Genomic DNA, 19,668 nt, shown 5'->3' with positions numbered 1-19,668 from the left:
GGGGAGGAGGAGGGGTCAGCGAGGCAGCCAGTGAAGCCAGCCCTCACTGTTCTGGCTAGGGAACAGGAGGGGCAGGACCAGCCCTGTTCTCTGGAGTAGACAACACAACACAACACAACACAACACAACACAACACAACACAACACAACACAACACAACACAGCCCAGGGCTGCAAAACATGCTTTACCTTAAACCTGGAAGGGGTCTGGGACAGAAGTTTCACAAACTGATTTGACCTAAATCAGTTAAGTCTAATATTACATTCAACCAGCTTTATCTTAAATCAGTTTCAACCATTATGAAACTGGTCTATATCACTGAATTTCTGTTCTGTTACAGGTATAAACCAATTTCTGATCAATTAAACCAGTTAGGGTGTAAACTTCTGTCCCTAGCCAAAACGGCCAAAACCAGTTTAAGTTAAATCTGGATGGATGTATTATCATAAGTTAAATATTTATTAAACTTATTGCAGATCCCATCCAGATTCAAGTTAACCCACTCCCGCAGCACCCCAGATGCTTTGCACCTCCCCCTGCAAACCTCCCCCACTCAAAGGATGGGCAGGCTAGCCTTGGCCCAAGCTGTCTTCTCCAGCCAAGCAGGGAAATGTGCTCTAGCATCCCAGCTTCTGGCCTGGGCCTCTGCAGGCACGTGGCTGTATTTCCAGAATCAGAAGTGAACATCCGTTCACTTACTTATTAGGGGTGCACCAATAGAGAATTTTTGGCCCAATACCAATGGTCAATTTTTAATGAGCCTTATTAGCTGAAACTTATCTGATTCAGATATGCAGCTGGGCAGCATGGAAAGTGGTGGAGAGGAAAGGCAGGGGTGTGGTGCTGCACATCAAAGAGCAATACATGTCCTCAACTAACAGGATGGGGTCAGAAGAGGGGCAGGCTGAAGTGCTCTGGATCAGAATACAGGGGGGTCGTGGGGAAAGGGACTTAATGGTGGGGGTCTACTACAGACCACCCAACCAAGGGGAAAGAGATGAACCGCAAATTCTCGGGTCAGCTTGTGGAAGCACTTAAGGGAAGGGATGTAGTCGTCATGAGTGATCTAAGTTACCCGGACAACTGCTGGGAGGAGTAGTCAGCCAGGTCGGACTGCTCACATAGGTTTCTTGCTGAGATACAGGACCTCCACTTAACCCAGGAGGTGCACAGTCCCACCTGGGGGAATGCCCTCCTGGACCTGGTCCTGGCCACAGGCGATGGATGACCTGGTGAGGGGACTCCAGGTTCTTGACCACCTGGGTGACAGTGACCATCACCTACTGGAATTCACCATCCAGTGCAGGGAGTTAAGGGCCTGCAGCAAGGCAGCAGTCCTTGACTTCAAGAGGGCCAACTTCAATGAGTTGAGAGGAATGGTAGGAGAGGCACTGGAGTCCTGGAAGGTAGGGGAACTGGGTGTCCAAGACAAGTGGTCGTTCCTTGAGGAGACGATCCTCCGAACCCAGGGGGTGACAGTCCCAATGAAAATAAAAGGGGGCAAGAGTGCTCAAAAGCCCCTTGGCTCACCAAAGGCATTCAGGAATGCCTGAAAGCCAAAAAAGAGGCATACACCCAGTAGAAGCAAGGGACTATCACCAAAGAGGAGTATACCTCCATCGCTCAGGTTTGTAGCGGGGCTGTTAGGAAAGCTAAAGGCAGATATGGAACAAGGGCTAACCTCGAAGACAACAAAAGAGTCCTTTTTTAAATACATAAGGAATATGAAGAAAGCACTGGGTAATGTGGGGTCCCTGCAGGATACGATAGGCAATCTGGTGGTTACACTAGAGGAAAAGGCAGACCTTTTTAACAATTTCTTTGCATCCATTTTTTTGTGCAGGGACCAGGACTCCCCTACCAAGATTCAGGAGGGTATCAGAAGAGACTCCGCTAGGCCTAGGGTCAGGTAGGACCAAGTTAGGGAACTTCTGGAGGGGCTGGACGTGTTCAAATCAGTAAGTCCAGATGTTCTCCACCCCAGGGTGCTGAGGGAATTGGCAGGAGTTATATTGAGGGGCCCCTGGCATGGCTTTACAAGCACTTGTGGTGCTCTGGCTAGGTGCCAGAAGACTGGAAGAATGCCAATGCGGTCCCCATTTTCAAAAAATGGAGTAGGGAGGACCTGGGCAACTATGGGCCCGTCAGTCTTACTGCGATCCTGGGGAAGCCCTTTGAGAAGATTACTAGGAGCACAAGGGGAGGATGATGCTCAGGGACAACCAGCATAAGTTCATTAGTGGCAGGTCCTGTCAGACCAACCTGATTGCCTTCTACGATCAGGTCACAAAATCACTGGACGCAGGTGTTGCGATGAATGTAGTCTTTCTAGACTTTAGGAACGCCTTTGACACAGTCTCCCACCCCATTCGCAATAAAAAGCTAGGCAACTGTGGCAGTGATGCCTACAGTCAGATGGGTCACAAATTGGCTGAGGGGCTGTACCCAGAGAATGGTGGTGGACGGGTCATATTCAACCTGAAGAGATGTGGGCAGTGGAGTCCCCCAGGGTTCAGTCCTTGGGCCAGCACTGTTCAATCTCTTTATTAGTGACTTGGACGAGGGGATGAAAAGCACCCTGTTCAAATTCACTGACGACACCAAGATTGGGGGCAAGGTGGGCACACTAGAAGGGAGGGACAGGATACAGCTGGACCTAGACAGGTTACAGCGGTGGGCGAATGAGAATAGGATGGGATTCAATACTAACAAGTGCAGGGTACTGCACTTGGGCAGTAAAAACCAGCAACATACTGCAGGAGTAATTGAATTGGGCTTCTGACCTATTTGATTAGAAAAAAAACAGACAGAAACCAGAAGTGCTGATACTGCTTATTTTGGTAAATATTCTGAGATAAAAAACAAAGCATTGTAGAATTTGTTATCTATGATATATCACCCTGTGTACGGATGTTGTTTATTCTTCTTTCTGAGAAACCAGAAACTGATAACTATTTCTATAAGCACAGTGTTTCACTCTTCTTTAAGTAAACAGCCTGTACGTCTGTGTGTTAACGATCAGTGAGTTACTGTCCGTCGTATTTTTTTTTTTCCTTTTTCTCTGTCTTAAGTATAAATATGCTTGTAAACTTACAGAGTGCAAGAAATCCTTTGAAACAGACAAGGGTGATTCCCCTTCCTGTGTGGAATTCTCCCTGTGATCACAGTATAGCCCTAAATAAAGAAAAGCTGGCTCTGTCAGTGTTGATTCAACCACAACGCAAAGTTTGATTTCTTCCACAATACCTATAGGCTAGGGAACTCCCTTCTCAAAAGCACAGTGGCAGAAAGAGATCTTGGAGTCATTATCAATTCCAAAATGAATGTGAACCGCAAATGTGAGGATGTGGTCAGTAAGGTCAACCACACATTGTCATGCATCCACAGATACATCACAAGCAGGGCCAAGGAGATGATCTATGACCCCTCTATGCAACAACTGTGGCCTGACCAGTGGAGTACTGTGTCCAGTTCTGGGCGCCACACTTCAGGAGGGATATGGCCAGCATCAAGAGGGTCCTGAGGAGGGCCAGTAGCATGACCCGGGGCAGCAGGGCAGACCCTATAAGGAGAGGCTACGGGACCCAAACCTGTTCAGCCTTCACAAGAGAAGGGTGAGAGGGGACCTGGTGGCCATCTATAAAAACTTACCAGGGGGTACAAGCGGGGAATGGGAGAGACCCTGTTCACCTGAGCACCTCCCGGAGTAACAAGGAATAACAGCCATAAATTGTCTGAGAGAAGGTTCAGGCTGGGCATTAGAAGACACTATTTCAGTCAGGGCAGCTAGAATCTGGAACCAACTTCCAAGGGAAGTGGTGCTGGCTCCTACCTTGGGGTCTTTAAGAGAAGGCTTGACAATTACCCAGCTGGGATCATATGAGCCCAGTATTCTCTCCTGCCCAGGGCAGGGCGTTGGAGTTGAAGATCTACATGGGTCCCTTCTGCCGCATCATCTATGAATCTGTGGTGCCCAGCTGGTAAGTCTGTTGTGGGGCAAGCGGTGAAGGGGGGTGAAAGGGGCATGGGGAGCAGGTAGAGGCCCCCAGAGTGAGGGAGGGAGCAGGGTTGGGGCTGTACAATCAGGATGGAGCAATGGACAGAGCTGCAAGTGGCTCAGCCAGGGGGCACAGGGCAGCTCCCATTGCTGCACACACCCCAGGAGGGCATGGGGGGGCATATACTCCCAGATATATACGTGGGGTGGGAGCAGGCTGCCACCAAGGCTATGCGAGGCTCTTCCCAACAAGGGGGTTGAGCCGGCGCTGTGTTTGGGGCAGGCAGTGGGGCTAGGAGGGGGTTATGGGGGAGCAATCATCCCAAATTTGCCATAGCCCCTTCCCAGTACCACCACCACCCACCCCGAGCACAGTCCAGCCCAGCCCCATGCTGGGAAGAGTCTGGCGCAGCCCCATCCCCAGCCTACAGGGGCAGCCTGCCCTCGACCTGCACGCAGATCTGTGGACACGCCCCCCACATGTGCATGTAGCAGCAGGAGCCGCCCCACACCAGACAAGCTGCTCACAACTTGGTCCCCAGCTCTGCCTCAGCTGTGCAGCGTTTGCCCTTGCCCCTGCTCCACTCCCTCCCTCACTCCTGGGGCCGCAATCTGCCCCTTGCCACATACCCCTTCCCTCACAACAGATTCACCGGCTAGATCCAGCTGCTTTCCATGCTGCTGAGCTGCACTCCTGGCCACCTGCGTCTTGTGCTGCAGCTGCGCATACCCAGGGCATTTACTGGCCACATCAGCCAATAAAAAGCCGGTTGCCAATACAGGCAATTTTCCTTATATTGGTCGCAATCTGATATGGGACCAATGTATCACTGCACCTCTAATGCTTATCAGTTCAATCTATGCAATTTAGATTAAACTGCAAAGACTGAAATCAATTCAGCCTCGGGCTTTTTGACCATCTGTACTTATCCTAGGATGCATGGAAGAAAAGAGATGGCATCAGTGACACAGACAGCATACTTAAGAGAGGAATTAGTAGAGTTAGGATTGTTTCACAGATTGTAAGGGGCTGGAAGAGAGCTTGCAAGATCATCCGGTTCAACCCCCCTACACTAGGCAAGAAAGACAACTGGGGTCAGGTGACTCACAGCAAGCAACCATCCAGGTCTCCTCTTGAAAGTTTCCAGGGTAGGTGATTGCACCACCTCTGGAGGGAGCTTATTCCACAGCCTAGACACCCTAATTGTGAAGAAGTTTTTCTTAATGTTAAGCCTGAATTGGTCTCCCAAGAGTTTGTGGCCATTACTCTTGGTTCTCCCCAAGGGTGCCCTGGTGAACAGTTGTTCACTGAGCCCTTGATGTATTCCCCTGAGGTAACAGTAAGCTGCTACCAAATCCCCTCTCACCCTTTTCTTTTTTAGGCTGAAGCAGCCCAGGTCCCTCAGCGTGTCCTCATATGGCTTGCCTTGCAAGTTTCTGATCATATGGGTGCCTCTTCTCTGGACTCTCTCAAGCCTTTCCATGTTGTCCTTGTTGAAGTGCAGTGCCCAGAATTGGACACAGTACTCCAGCTGCAGTCTCACTAATGCTCAGAAAAGTGGAAGAATCACTTTCTTGGTTTTGCTTGAGAAGCATCAGTTGATGGCATGCCAAAGTACTGGTTTGCCCTACTGCCCTAAGTCTCTTTCAGTCGTGGTGGCACCACCAAGCCTGTAAGTACATTGGGGACTGTTAGTCCCAAGATGGAGCACTTTACACTTCTCAGTGTTGAACTTCATCTGGTTCAGATCTGCCCAACTTGCTACCCTAAGTCTGCCTGTATCTGCAGCCTAGCTTCCAGCATGACCACACCTCCTCATAACTTGGCATTGTCTGCGAATTTGGCCAGTGAGCTCTTCACCCCCATATCCAAATTATTGATAAAGATGTTGAAAAGCACTGGACCAAACATGGACCCCTAAAGGACGCCACTGGCCACTTGTCACCAGGATGAAATAGATCCATTCATTAGAATTCTCTGGGTCCTACCCCACAACCAGCTTCCTACCCACCTGTCTAGCAGTCAAGCCCACAATCCTCCCATTTTCCCATGAGAACATCATGGGATACCAGGTCAAAGGCCTTTTGGAAGTCTAGGTATACAATGTCGACCTCCTCTCTCTTATCCAGGTGGCGAGTTATCTGGTCATAGAAGGAGATGAGATTGGTAAAACAAGACCTGCCCGTGACAAACCCATGCTGGCTGTCACTCAGAATCTTACCTTCTGCAAGCATATTGCACATAGACTCCTTTATGAATTTTTCCAGGATTTGCCTGTAGAAGTTAAGGTAATTGGCCTACAATTGCCCGGGTCCTCCCTCCTCCCCTTTTTGAATATGGGCACAACAGTGGCACTCTTCCAGTCTTCAGGGACTTCCCCCAAGCGCCATGAGTTTTAGAAGAGTTTCGTCAAAGGTCCTATGATGACTTCAGCCAGCTCCTTCAGTACTCTCGAGTGAAGTTCATCCCATCCTGCTGACTTGTAAATGTCTAACTTTTCTAATTGATCATGCACCAGCTCAACGTCAACAGTAGGAAGGTGGTCATTCCCACCATGCCCGTTCTGAACCTCATCTAGCATGATTTTCCCCTTAGTCCATTGAAATACCAAAGCAAAGTAGTTGTTCTCAAGTCTCTCACCAACTTGTCTCCTTTGGCCAAGACCAAGTCGAGAAGAATGTTACCTCTGGTTTGCCCATGCACTTCCTGAGTCAGAGCTCTTCGATGCAGTTGCTGGACTTTTTAAAAAGCTTTTGGCTGGAGTCTTCTCAGGAGTCTTGGCTACAGGTTCCTCAGAAGCCCCGTCTGCTTTCTTTAATAAAGTGTCCAAGGAAGTTTGGACAGATGCTCTCTAGGGAGATGGGTGAATGCAGCGAACATGTTCACTGGTGTGGCGTCACGTAACATCAAGCATTGTGCAGTCAAAACTGATGTCAGAAAGTCAAAACAGGGTGTCAATTTTAAAAACATTTTAAGTGCAAAATGTTGCAACTCGAAGATTGCCTGTACCTCTGCAAGGAAGTGGGGGCAGGGTTAAACCTTCTACATTCCACATTTCTGCCAATATGAAGAAATCAGTTTTTAAACACAAATTGCAATTTTGCATTTATTTTACCTTACAACAAATAAGAATGGTATCAGTGGTGTGAACTAAAGAACCCAGAACAAATTCAAATTATGTGCAACTATAAACAGTGGAACTTCAAAAGACACAATTCACAACCAATTTACAGCAAGCTAAACAAGAATAGAGATTTACATAGCTACTCTGTAGTAACTTACTATGCCCAGGTTCCTCCCCCAAGGTAAACAAAAGCTAGCCCACAGGAGCTTATTCCTCTTCCACTAAAACTAAAGCTACCACCAGTCAATTTTCATCAAGCAAAGTAGAAGGCAGGGTAGGGTGGCACCTGAGAGACTAATTCAAAAGGGTATAAGCTCTTGTAGGCAACAGCCTGCTTGGTAGATGCTATGAATGGACCATATGATCCAAGACACAGACTAGATCATTGGTGCTCAAGCTTTTGGTCCCCATTGGTCAGATGGGTGACATGGGGCTGGTTCACAGACTGAATCAAGCCCGGCCCCACCCCCTCCTTGCCCAAAGTGCTAGGATCAGGCTTGGGGCCTAGTACTGTCCCCTCCCACTTCTTGAATGCCAGGATCACCAATAAAGCAAACCTCTCCTACTCAAATTGCCAAATGCAATTGTACAGTACCCACTATACTAAGAAACTTTGCTTTAAGATCTTTATAGTATTTCATAGATTCATAGACATTAGAGCTAGAAGGGACCTCAGGGGTCATTGAGTCCAGCCCCCGGCCCAAAGGGCAGGAAGTCAGCAGGGATCATAGGATCCCAGAAAGATAAACATCCAAACATCTCTTGAAGGCATTCAAAATAGGTGCTTGAACCACCTCCGATGGCAGTTTATTCCAAACCTTGGAGACTCAGACAGTAAAGAGTTCTTCCTTCTGTCCAGCTTGAAAGAGGAGTTTGTGATCGTTTTACTTTGTCATACCCTGGGGTGCTCTGGTGAACAGACATTACCCCAGATCCTGGTGAGCACCCCTGATAAACGTATATAGGTGACCACCAGATCACCCTTGAGCCTGCGCTTTTCCAGGCTGAAGTCCCATGGCTCTCAGTCTCTCATCATAAGGTCTGTTTTCCTGACCTCTGATCATGCACGTGGCTCTCCTCTGCATTCTCTCAAGCTTCTCCACATCCTTTTTGAATTGTGGAGCCCAAAACTGGACACAGTACTCCAGCTGTGGCCTCACCAAGGCCAAGTACAATGGGACAATGATGTCCTGGGATTTGCTTAAGAAGCATCTATGGATGCAAGCCAGTGTTTTGCTCACTTTACTAGCAGCCACATCACACTGAAGGCTCATGTTCATTTTGTGATCAATCATGACCCCCAAGTACCTTTCATCCATAGTGCTAGCCCGTGTAGCACTGCCAAGCCTGTAAGCATGCTGCAGCATCACACTGACCACAAGATGAACATGAGCCTTCAATCACGACCCCCAAGTCCCTTTCATCCGTAGTGCTAGCCACTGCCGAGCCTATATGCATGCTGAAGGTTTTTCTTCCCAAGGTAGAGAACTCTGCATTTTTTGATGTTAAACAGCATCAGGTTCTCATCCACCCATTTCCTGAGCCTGTCAAGGTCAGCCTGGATCACCCTCCTATCCTCAGGTATGGACGCTTTACCCCAGATTTTGGTGTCAACGGCAAACTTGTCAGTCCGCTTCTGATACCAATGTCCACATCATTAATGACGATGTTAAATAGTGTAGGCCCAAGGACAGAGCCTTGAGGGACCCCACTGGTCGCAGGGCACCATGACAATTGACTTCTGTCAACCACCACCCTCTAGGTCCTAACATGGAGCCAATTCCCAAGCAATGGATTGCTGTGAGGCTGAGGCCAGTTAGCCAGTTTTGCCAAGAGGTGATAATGGGATACCAGATCAAAGCCTTTTTTAAAGTCAAGATATATGGCATCAATCTCTTCCCTCTTGTCCAGGTAATAGGTCATCTGGTCGTCAAAGGAAATAAGACTGGTCAAGCAAGACCTACCCATGACAAACCCATGCTGGCTATCCCTCAGGATGTTGCCATCAGCCAGTCTGTTAAGAATGGCCTCTTTGATAATCTTTTCTAAGACCTTCCCCAGGATAGAGGTCAGGCTGATAGGCCTGTAGTTTGCCAGATCCATTTTCCTCCCTTTCTTGAAGATAGGCATGACACTGGCCTAGTCTTTGGGCACTACACCAGAGCACCAGGAGTTCTCAAAGATCCATGCTAGAGGCTAGGCTATGATGCTTGCCAGCTCCTTGAATACGCTGGAGTGTAAACTGTCGGGGCCAGCTGACTTGAAGGTATCCTGCCTCTCAAGGTGTTCCTTCACCAGGTCAGCAGGGAATCACCCTCACCCAGGCATCCCTGTCCCATAATGGGCAGGGGCATCCCATGGGACTGGTGAAAGATGGATGCAAAGTACCCAATTAGCAAATTGGCTTTTTCCTGGGCATCAGTTGTCAGTTGTCCCATCTGGTTTAGCAGGGATCCAATGTTGCCCTTGCTTTTCCTTTGGCTCCCCATACATCTAAAAAAGGACTTTTTATTGTCCTTCACAGCTGTAGCTAGTTGGAGTTCCATCACAGCCTTGTCTTTCCTGATTCACTCCCTGCAGGTCCAGACCAGTGCAGAATATTCCTCCTTGGAGGTGGATCCCATCCTCCATCCTTTGGAGGTCTTTCTTTTTAGCCACAGGAGTCTGCTAGTTCCCTGAAGAACCAAGAAGGCTGCTGTGCCCTTTTGCTGCCTTTCCTCCGTGATGGGATAGACTTTGCTTGTGCATCCACGATCGCTCCTTTAAGGAACAATGACTCATGCTGAACTCCCCACCCCTTAGGGACATCATCCCCTAAGGCCTCACTGACAAGCCTCCTGAACTTGTCAAAGTCAGCTTTCCTGAAGTCAAGGATTTCTGTATTGCCAACTGACTTGCCACCTTTACAGTGGATAGTGAAGGTGATCAGCTCGTGGTCAGTTACCCAGCCTCCCTGCGATCATTAGGTCACCGATTAGGTCGCCCCCCCATTGCCAGAACCAGGTCAAGCAGCACTTTACCTCTCATAGGCCCGTAGACTTCCCGTGTCATACAGAGCTCATCTAGATAGAGAGAAAGCTTAGTGAACCCTCGGATTTGGCCGAGCGCTCTTCCCACAAGATGTCCAGTACCATATTTTCTCGCATATAGCCCACACACTAATATAACCCGCACCAATGTATAATCTGTGGAAAATTGTATTTTTGGAAAATAGTCCATGTATAGACCGCACCCATGCATTCTTTTAAGCCTATTAAGCCTGAAAGGTGCTGGCCCCGGCCACGGGAGCTCACTGCCGGTGTGCAGGGACCGAGCTATCACCACCTACTTGCAGCTGCCCCCCGAGACATGGCCACAAGCGTAGGCTCTGCTGGGGGCTGGGCTGGGCTGTGTGGTGGTGGTACTGGGAGGGGGCTATGGCAAATTTGGGATGATTCCTCCCCCATGACCCCTTCCTAGCCCCACTGCCTGCCCCAAACAGCCTCGGCTCAACCCCCGAGACACGGCCGCAAATGCAGGCTCTGTTGGGCACGGCTGCCAAAGCCGGAGCCGGAGCCAGCTAAAAATGGTGCTAATTGCTGCAGGGGAGGGGAGGAGGAGCTGTGAGGAGGGGGGAGGCAGCCCCGCTCCCCACACTCAAGCCAATCCTGTCAGGACTCGCCGCCGCCATGACACCAGCCCACAGCCTGGGACAAGTGCAGTTTTAATTTTCACTAAAAGGCTGTTCTAAAGACTCTCACCACCCACCTGCAGCCACCCCCCCGAAACATAGCCACAAGCTCAGGCTCTGCAGGGCACAGCTGCCAGCTAAAAGTGGTGCTAATTGCTGCAGGGGACGGAAGGGATGAGCAGCTGTGAGCGGGGGTGGGGTGAGGCAGCCCCACTCCTGCAAGCTCCACTCAATCCAATCCCACCAGGGCTCGCCGCCACCATGACATCAGCCTTCAGCTGGGGACACGGGGGCACAGCGCAGTTTTAATTTTCATTAAAGCCTGTTCTAAAGACTCTGCATAGCCCGCACCCTTGTGTAGCCTGTACTCATCCGTCATGTTTGTAAAAACTTATATAGCCCACGGACTACATGGGCGAAAATACAGTAATTAAAGTCTCCCATAACAGCCACGCACCAGGAACGTGCAGCCTCAGCCAATTCCCTGGCAAACTCCTGGTCAAGCACTTGATCCTAGGTAGAAGGTCTGTAGTAGACTCCCACCATTATGTCCCCCATGCTGTGTTGCCCATGGATTTTGACCCAAAGGGTCTCCAGGAGTCCACCCTGGGTGCCCATGTTGGCCTGCAGGGATGCGTAGCTTTCCTTGACATAGAGAGCTACACCTCTGCCCCTTTTGTCCACTTGGTCCCTACTGTAAAGGGTATAGCCATCTATACCTGTGGTCCAGTCATGGGTGGAGTCCCACCAGGTCTCCATTATCCCTATGACATCATAATTATTTGTGTTAAGCAGGAGGACAAGTTCCTCCTGTTTATTCCAAGCTCCCAGCATTTGTGTACAGGCAGGCAAGAGTCCCTTTGGGGGCCCTTGCCTTGCCTACAGCTCACTCCAGGGCTGGGGCAGGGGTGGGCTCCCTTAAGTGCCTTGGCCTGCTAGCTTTGCAAGGGTTGCTCAGTAGGCCAGCAGTGGCAGTAGTCCCCCCATTCCCTGGCAGGCTTAGTTTAAAGCCTGGTGAAGCAGGTCAGCCAGGATGGCTGAGAAGAGCCTCCTCCCCAGCAAAGACAGGTGGAAGCCGTCCCTTCCCAGAAGCTCGCTGCCTCTCTCACCAAAGAGCGGACTGTGGTCATGGAAGCCTACGCGTTCTCGATGACACCAGCGCCACAGTCTTTGGTTCACTACCTTGATCCTCCTCTCCCTCCTCAGCCCGTAGCCTGATACTGGGAGGATCAATGAAAACACCACCTGCACCCCCAATCCCTTAAGCCCCGCTCCCAAATCCCTGTAGTGCTTCATGACCTGGCTGGGAGAGCTCTAAGCCGTCATTCATGCCCACATGGATAAGGAGCATAGGGTAGTGGTCAGTGGGCCAGAGGATCTCAGGGATCTTCTCCACAATGTCTTGGATACGGGCTCCCGGGAAGCACCAGAATTCCCAGGCTAAGGGGCCGGAGTGGCAGATTGCCCCCTCAGTCCTCCTCAGGATAGAGTGTCCAACAACAAACACTTCATATTTTTCTTAGGGAGAGTGGCAGTGGTAGCTACAGTTGAACCTGTATTGCCTGCAGGAACTGGCAACTTAACAGGCTCTGCTGGGACTGCAAGAGGTTCATACCTGTTGCAAAGCTCCAGTAGGGCAGGGACCTTGGTGTGGTAGGCCTTGGGGCCCTTGAGAAAGGTTGGACCACCGTCTTCTAGTCAAATATAATGTATATTTGAATACTTTCCTTTAGCCGTTCTGGTTTAATGTAAAGATCTTCTGAAAGTCCAGCTGTATTCATCGAAAAGGCATAAAAATATCCTTAACACTAACTTAGAATCTTAGAAAATTAGGGTTGGAAGGGACCTCCGAAGATCATCTAGTCCAACCCATTGCTCAAAGTAGAAACATGCCTAACTAGATCATTCCAGCCAAGGCTTTGTCTAGACAAGTCTTGAAAACTTCCAAGGATGGAGATTCCACCACCTCTCTGGGTAAGTTGTTCCAGTGCCTCACCACCTACCTACTAGGAAATTTTGTCCTAATATCCAACCAAAACCTCCCTTGCTGCAATTTAAAATCATTACTCTTTGCTCTGTCATCTGCCACCACTAAGAACTTGGTGGACTCAGTGTTTTAAAAATAAAAACTGATAAGTTTCTCCTTAAACAATAGCGTCTATTACAAACTATGAAAAGGTTGTGATTACTCAGATGATGTCCTGATTTCTACAACAGCAGAAAGAAAATGTTTAAGATCCATTTTAAGAATTGGGAACATTATTTGTTCAACTGGGGGGGAGGGGGAGGAGACAGCGCAGACAGGACTTTTCAGAGCAGACTACTACAGAAGTCTCTGAAACTAACAGTTCATAATTTTAAGATTTAAGAAAAGCAACACCACCGATTTTGGTAGAATTCAGCTTGTATTACATTCACCAGAGACCTATTAAATACTTAGAAGATTTGCAACGTTAATTAAAGAAAGGGAAACTATGGCTGTTTGCTCATGTTTAATAATAAAACAACCAACCAAGAAAACTGCTTTACCAGAAGCAGCAGTGCAGTACTTAGACACTGCGAAGCTGGGTCAGTATAGATCAGGTGCTTCAATGGGACTTTTTGACACTTTTATCTAACAGCTGATTCAACCAACTATTAGGAAAAAGTGCCAGAAAAGCCCCACTAAAGCACCCGATCTGTACAGACTTCAGATGAGCCAGGTCCAACTAACATGCTGCCTCTCCTGGGCATGTGCTGGGTTCAGCATGGGTGCACACAGAATTTAAAGCTACTTTTTTGCTTATTTTTTTAACATCTGCAAGCAGCATGTTGTATCATATTTTGTACTTCTGAAAACCAATCATGTAAATCTGTTTCCCAAACATTTTGGGTTTACCACTGAGGCTACCCCCATACATGCTTACTTTCTCCACCAGATTCCCCTTGCTGCAAAAGCAACTTCCACTTCCCCTGCTGCATATAGCTCAGTCCCGGCAAGTTGATCGAAAGTCCCAGAGCAGAGTCTAGTGGAGACGTGGAGCAGCGTGGTGCGCCAGGCAGGCACTGTTGTTGTTAGGTGGGCAGCTAGCCTGAGTTCGGTTTGTGCCTTGGCTTTTCTGGACTGCTCTGTACAGGCACGGGCAAGTGCTGAGTATTCTTCTTTGGCGATGCTTCCTGTTTTCCAACTGGAGTAGGCTTCTCTTTTTGAGTTTAATGAGGTCCAACAGTACCTTGTTCAGCCAAGGGGCTTCCTTGCCAGTTGATTACATTTCTTGCAAGATGGAATGGCTTTCCCCTGGGCCTCAAGGATTATGTTCTTGAGAAATGACCATTCCTCATGTACTCCCTTGTCTAGAGGGGGTATGGCCGCTAATTGCCTCGCTAACCAAATCTCCGAGTTTGCAGAAGTCAGCCTTCCCAAAGTTAAGGATTTGTTTTACTGAGGGATTTGCCTGCTCTTCAGTGAACTGAGAAGGTGACCAAATCACGGTCACTGTCACCAAGCTTCCCCTCGATCCTCAGATCACTCACCAGGTCCTCTCCTTTGGCCAGGACCAGGTCAAGCAATGCCTCTCCCCTAGCTGGCCCATAGACCTCCTGTGTTAAGTAGAGGTCATCAATGCAAGTGAGAAAATTGCGTGAACTGTCAGATTTGGGTGTGCACTCATCCCAAGAGATGTCAGGGAAGTTGAAGTCCCCCATGACAAATTTGCATTGGTAGCACACAGCTTCAACCAGTTCCCTACCGAATCGATCAAGTTCTTCCTCTTGGTGGGGAGGCCTATAGTAGACTCCTACAAGAATGTCCCCCTCCCCATGTTCTCCTCTTATTTCGACTCAGAGCATCTCAAAACACTCTTGCTGGTTAGAAAACTCAATTTGCAGGGAAGTGAACTGACCTCCCCTTCCCAAGACAGTCTCTCCTATATAAGGTATTTACCTGTGATTGGTCTGTTGCTTTGGAGGGTGAGTCCCACCAAGGCCTGTTATCCCTACAAGGTCACAGTCATTTTCACATAAGAGAAGGGCAGTTCCTCTTGCTGGTTTCCCAAGCTCCTAGCATTCGTGTGTAGGCAGTTGAGTCTGGCATGAGAAGTCCCATGCTTCCCCACAGGGTGAAGTGAGACCTTTTCTTGGGCTGCCCAAGTTATTAGTAATGTGGCTGACATGAGCTGGGCTAGAACTGTTTATATACTGCCCATCCCACAGCAGCCTTAGTTTAAAGCCCTAGTTTTAGCAAATGGGTGGGCAATTATTTTGAGCAGAGGGCCACTTACCCAGTTTTGGCAAGCTACTGAGAGCTGCATGGGTAGCCCCGCCCCTTGACAGGTGCCCCACCCCCTGGTCACCATCTTGGGACCAATGTCCCAGGGCCAGCACCAGTGGGGCCCGGAGCAGAGCACATGCTGGCAGGGGTCTGTGGAGCTGGGCTGCACCAGCAGGGAGGAGGGAGCTGGCCCAGCTCCATAGAGCCCCTGCCACCTGGGACCCTGCACTCCTGCCACTCTACTCGTGTCCCAGGGCCAGTGCCGGTGGGGCCCAAAGTGTGGGCCCCGTGCTTCCATTGGATCCCCACCTACTCACACCCAGTGCCCACAGCCCCGTGGTACAGGCAGGGGGAAGTGCACAGCCCCAACCCCCTGCTTGCCAGCAGGGAAGCAGCTGGTGCTGAACACGGGGAAAAGTGGCCCCTCACCTGCCCCATGGCCGGCACCCAGCGTTGTAGGCGCTCACAGCCCAGGCGGGGCTGTCCGGAGCAGGCACAGGCAGCCCCAGGCAGGCTGCGAGTGGCTGCAGCACCAGGCATGTGGCAGACGAGGGGCTGCTCGCTCTCTCTCTCTCCCCTCCCCCCCAGCACCGAGCACCAGCTTGTAACCCACCCCCGTTGCCCCCCCGGCAGTCGGGCTGGGTTACAAGCTAGTGCTAAGCACCGGGGGGGAAGGGGAAGGAAAGAAAGCAGCCCCTTGCCTGCCCCATGCCTGGCACTGCAGCCACTCACAGCCTGCCTGGGGCTGCTTGTATCTGCTCCAGACAGCCCCATGCAGGCTACGAGCACCTGCAGCAAGGCACTGGCAATGGGGTAGGCGAGGGGCCGCTTTTCTCTGCACAGGGAAGGAGCTCAGGGAAAAGCTGAGTGTGGGGGGGAAGCGGCCCCTGCCCCACCCCACGGCCAGCGCCCCACGCTGCAGCTGCTCACAGCCTGTACGGGGCTGTCCGGAGCAGGCACAGGCAGCCCCATGCAGGCTGCAAGCAGCTACAGCATGGGGCACCACGTGTGGGCAGGCCATTCCCCCCCCCAGAAGACAGCATCATAAAATTACTATTTTCACTCATTTGCTACTAGTACTTACGTAATACAATTGTGTTGGTGACTTAAGATATAGATCATACATTTTGCTGGAGAAGCACGTTTGGCCCAGACAGCTGTGTACCACCCCCCTTACAAGGACCGTGAATAACTAGAGCTAAGACTGAAGACTCATTATCACCCCTGCAACATGCTTGCTTCCCCACACACTTCCACCAAGCAGATAGCTATGAACCCTCATTTTATAAAATGAAGCCTACAAACTAATGGCAATCCATACAGTTTGTGTATTCCAAACTATATGGTCCATGTCATCTTGTTTTGTATTCAAAATTACTATTTTGTTCCTGGGAATCGCAAGTTCAAGAAATCTAACAAGTTCTCATTTATGTCAAATACAAATGTTTAAGAGATCAACAAAGAACTGAGAGAACTAGAGTAAGAAGTATTTTCAGGGAAAGAACACAGAGAATGTGATCAAGACAAAGAAAAATGGGCATCTGGTATAGCGTAAGACTTCCTTTATTACAGTTACTACCTGCATGCAGACAAGCGTGTAATAATGAATCCATACTTATTCACAAATGAAGACTTGCAACCTGGAACAATTTACTCTAAAAAATGATTGAAGTAAACAGTCTTATTTCCACTGAGGAAAAAAACCCACTAACAATAGACAAGTAACAGGAAAAGAACACTGGCTGCTTGCAGATATGGAAAAAAAAAAGCAAACAATAAAACCCAAGACACACACTTTAAACTCTGCGCACTCCTGCACTAAGCCCAGCACATGTCTAGAAGAGGCATCACATTAGTTCAACCCAGCTCTGCAGCATCTGTATAGATTGGGTGCTTTAGCGTGGCTTTTTGGGGCTTCTACCTAATAGCCTATTGAATCAGCTTTAGAGAAAAGCAACAAGGCCCTGCTAAAGCACCTGATCTATACAGATGCTGCAGCAGCCAGGTCAAAATAATGCACTGCTGCTTCCAGTAAAGCATGGGTTGGGGGGGAGGTTCAGACATGTCTGCAAGCAGCCATTAAATCTAACTTCAAACTTGGTAAGTTTCAATTAAGTAAAATTACAAAATACTTGCCTCCAAATAGAGCTGCATTTTTTTGGTATACTGCACAATATCACACACTACCTAAAATTCCATATCACATGGATGTTTCAAAAATGTAAATGACAATCCATCTTGGTTTAATTTACCCACTCTACCAATAATGTAAGTGTGGTTGAAAAAAAGTGTTAAAACTTATGTTCAAGTTTCTTTAAAAATCTGGAATCAGAATAAATCAAGGGCAGAGGCATTTTTCCATGGTTTTCCAAAGTGAGGAGTTAATTATTCAGAGCTAAATTAAAGGATGCATACTGCTTTCTAAATATTTTTTTTCAAAAAACCCCGAAAACAAACCCCTCTAAGAACTCTTGGTTCAGCGATACCTTGTATCAGACACTACTGCCAATCAGCTTCAATTCTTAACTAGCCCGCCTAAAAAACTAATTAGGATGCCTTGCCTGAGCAGATTAAAAACTTGCCTGAATGCCCTTTTTGTTCTGTAATCCAACTCATTTTTGGTTGCAATTTAATTTATTAAAGTCTTCTAGAACAGCCATTTTCAAACTGTGGTTTGCAGACCCCTAGGAGTCTGCAGCCTGTCGAAGGGGCCTGCAAAAGATGACTGATGAATCAAAAGTAAATATCCACACTTAAAATTCAAAGGGGTCTGCAAATGAAAAAGAGGTTGAAACCCACTGTTCTAGAAACTAGAACTTACTTGGTGTACTGGTCCACTCTAACAAGGGACCATAGGTAGGTGCTGCAATGCATAGCTAGGTTCTTTGCACAAAAACAGGTGTAAGGAAAATTAAACGTGCAAGGCACCAGTTTGCGTTTTTGTCACTAGAAGCCCCGTTCTCACAAATACCCTGCTCAAAGGAGCCGCGGGGCGGATCTTAGATTGCTTTTGCCGCCCTCCTCCTCTGCACTTAAGTGGAAAAGCACGGGCCGGTTTTACAAACTTTCCAAACAGGCTCCATTTTACCCCCAAAACATCCCTTCCCGCTGACGTCACCCCAGAAGAGGGGGAAAAGAGTCTTTGTGCCAGTAACGCCACGCCTCGTGCCTCGCCGCAGTGGGACCCTTCGCGCCGCGCTCGCCCCTCTGCTGCTGGGCAGCCGCCGGGCGCGGGAGGCAGGGAGCAGCAACAGGGCTGCAAGAACTGCCAGCCGCAGCGCGGCCGCGCCGCCTCCAGCGCTCGCAGGGGCCGTGGGAAGAAGCCGCAGCAGCGCGGGCTCTGCGGGAGCGCCCGGCGAGACCGGGCCCCAATCCCGCCGCCGCCTGCGCTCGGGCCGCACATTCTCACCTGTCCGCGCAGCCGCCGCGGCAGCTCCGAGCGGCCCGGCGCGCGGGCCGCAGCCGTCAGGGAGGCCCCGAGCAGCGCCCAGCCCGGTCCAGTCCTCCCCTCCCCCCTTTGTGGGGGCGGTGCGTGCGGGTCGGGATCGGCCCCGTGGCGCAGGAAAGGGGCTGGACGAGCCCCAGACGCTGCCGGCTCCTTACCGAAGAATCTGCACGGACAAACTGCAGAGACGAGAACGCCCGGCCCTGCGCCCGCGCCACCGGCCGAGCAACGCAACAAAATGGCCGCCACGGCTGCGGCCTCCCGACTCCCCGCGGAGGAGGGAGCGAGGCGGGCCTCGGGGCGGGACCGCAGGGTGATCGCGGGGTGAAGGGAGGCGCTGGAGCCGGCGGGTGTACAGAGATGCTCTTATTTGTTCGAGAACTTCAACCTCGTAGAACGTAGGATTAGCAACCTTAAAAGTGTTCAAAATGTACAGTAATTTTTGAAGCAGCTAATTGGTGCAGCATATGCAAAACCCAAGTCACTCTCAGGGAGCTGTAACTGACTTCTGGGTTTATCAGCACTTCCTTATAATTGCTTGTCTCAAAATAAATGCTTCAACTTTGATGGCCCAGTTCTCACTCGTTGAGACAGTGAGCAATATAAAGTAAATAAGAAGAAGCCTTATTTGCATGTTTTTCAATGTATGATAGTTTTTAGCTTTCAATACAATAATTTCAAATTTAAGACCTGGCAACACTTGGGCACTGCCCATGAATGCCAAATGCCCCCAGAGGCTGGGGAGGGCACAGTGAGCTCCCACAGGTGGCAGGAACATGGTGGCAGCAAGCAGGGAGCTCCCACAGGCAGCCACAGCATCGGCGGGGGAGTAGCAAGTGCCAACCAGCAGTTGGCAACCACCTGCAGACACCACCAGCACTGTCAGCAGCAGCCAGCGGTGATCAGGGACCGCCTGCAGACAGCGGGGGGGTGGGAGGTGATCAGTGACTGCCCACAGGCACTGTCAGCAGCACTTTTGGCAGGGGGAGCATTGCCATGCTCAGGGGGTGCACATGTACTCTAATGCACCTCCTACACATTGCCAGTAGTGCTGCCCAGTACAGCCCCTGCAGTGTGCCCAGCACCAGCCTTCCCACCCCTGGTCATCAGCCCTAGGGCATCATCTTATCCTGGGAACACAAGCCTCTGGGTCAAGGAGCCAGGCTTACTGTGAGGGAAACT

At 49.8% G+C, this 19,668-nt stretch overlaps 1 protein-coding gene across 7 annotated transcripts in view; it reads right to left on the bottom strand.

Moving 5' to 3' along the window:
• The window catches only part of PHF20 (PHD finger protein 20), a 147,053-nt gene extending 128,004 nt beyond the window's left edge, over positions 1–19,049 (bottom strand). For 6 of the 7 annotated variants that reach the window (XM_019550728.1, XM_019550725.1, XM_019550724.1 and 3 more), the window contains exon 1: positions 18,451–18,600. The gene's annotated coding sequence lies outside the window, so the exon portion shown is untranslated. Of the gene's footprint in view, positions 1–18,450; positions 18,601–18,644 lie in introns of those variants that run through there. The other variant, XM_019550721.1, reaches the window with a different exon arrangement.
• Between the last annotated feature and the right edge of the window lie 619 nt (positions 19,050–19,668).

Source organism: Crocodylus porosus, unplaced genomic scaffold (assembly GCF_001723895.1).
Source record: "Crocodylus porosus isolate Cpor-Errol unplaced genomic scaffold, CroPor_comp1, whole genome shotgun sequence".
Taxonomy (NCBI): Eukaryota; Metazoa; Chordata; order Crocodylia; family Crocodylidae; genus Crocodylus; species Crocodylus porosus.
This window is presented reverse-complemented; position numbering and strand designations above follow the sequence as displayed.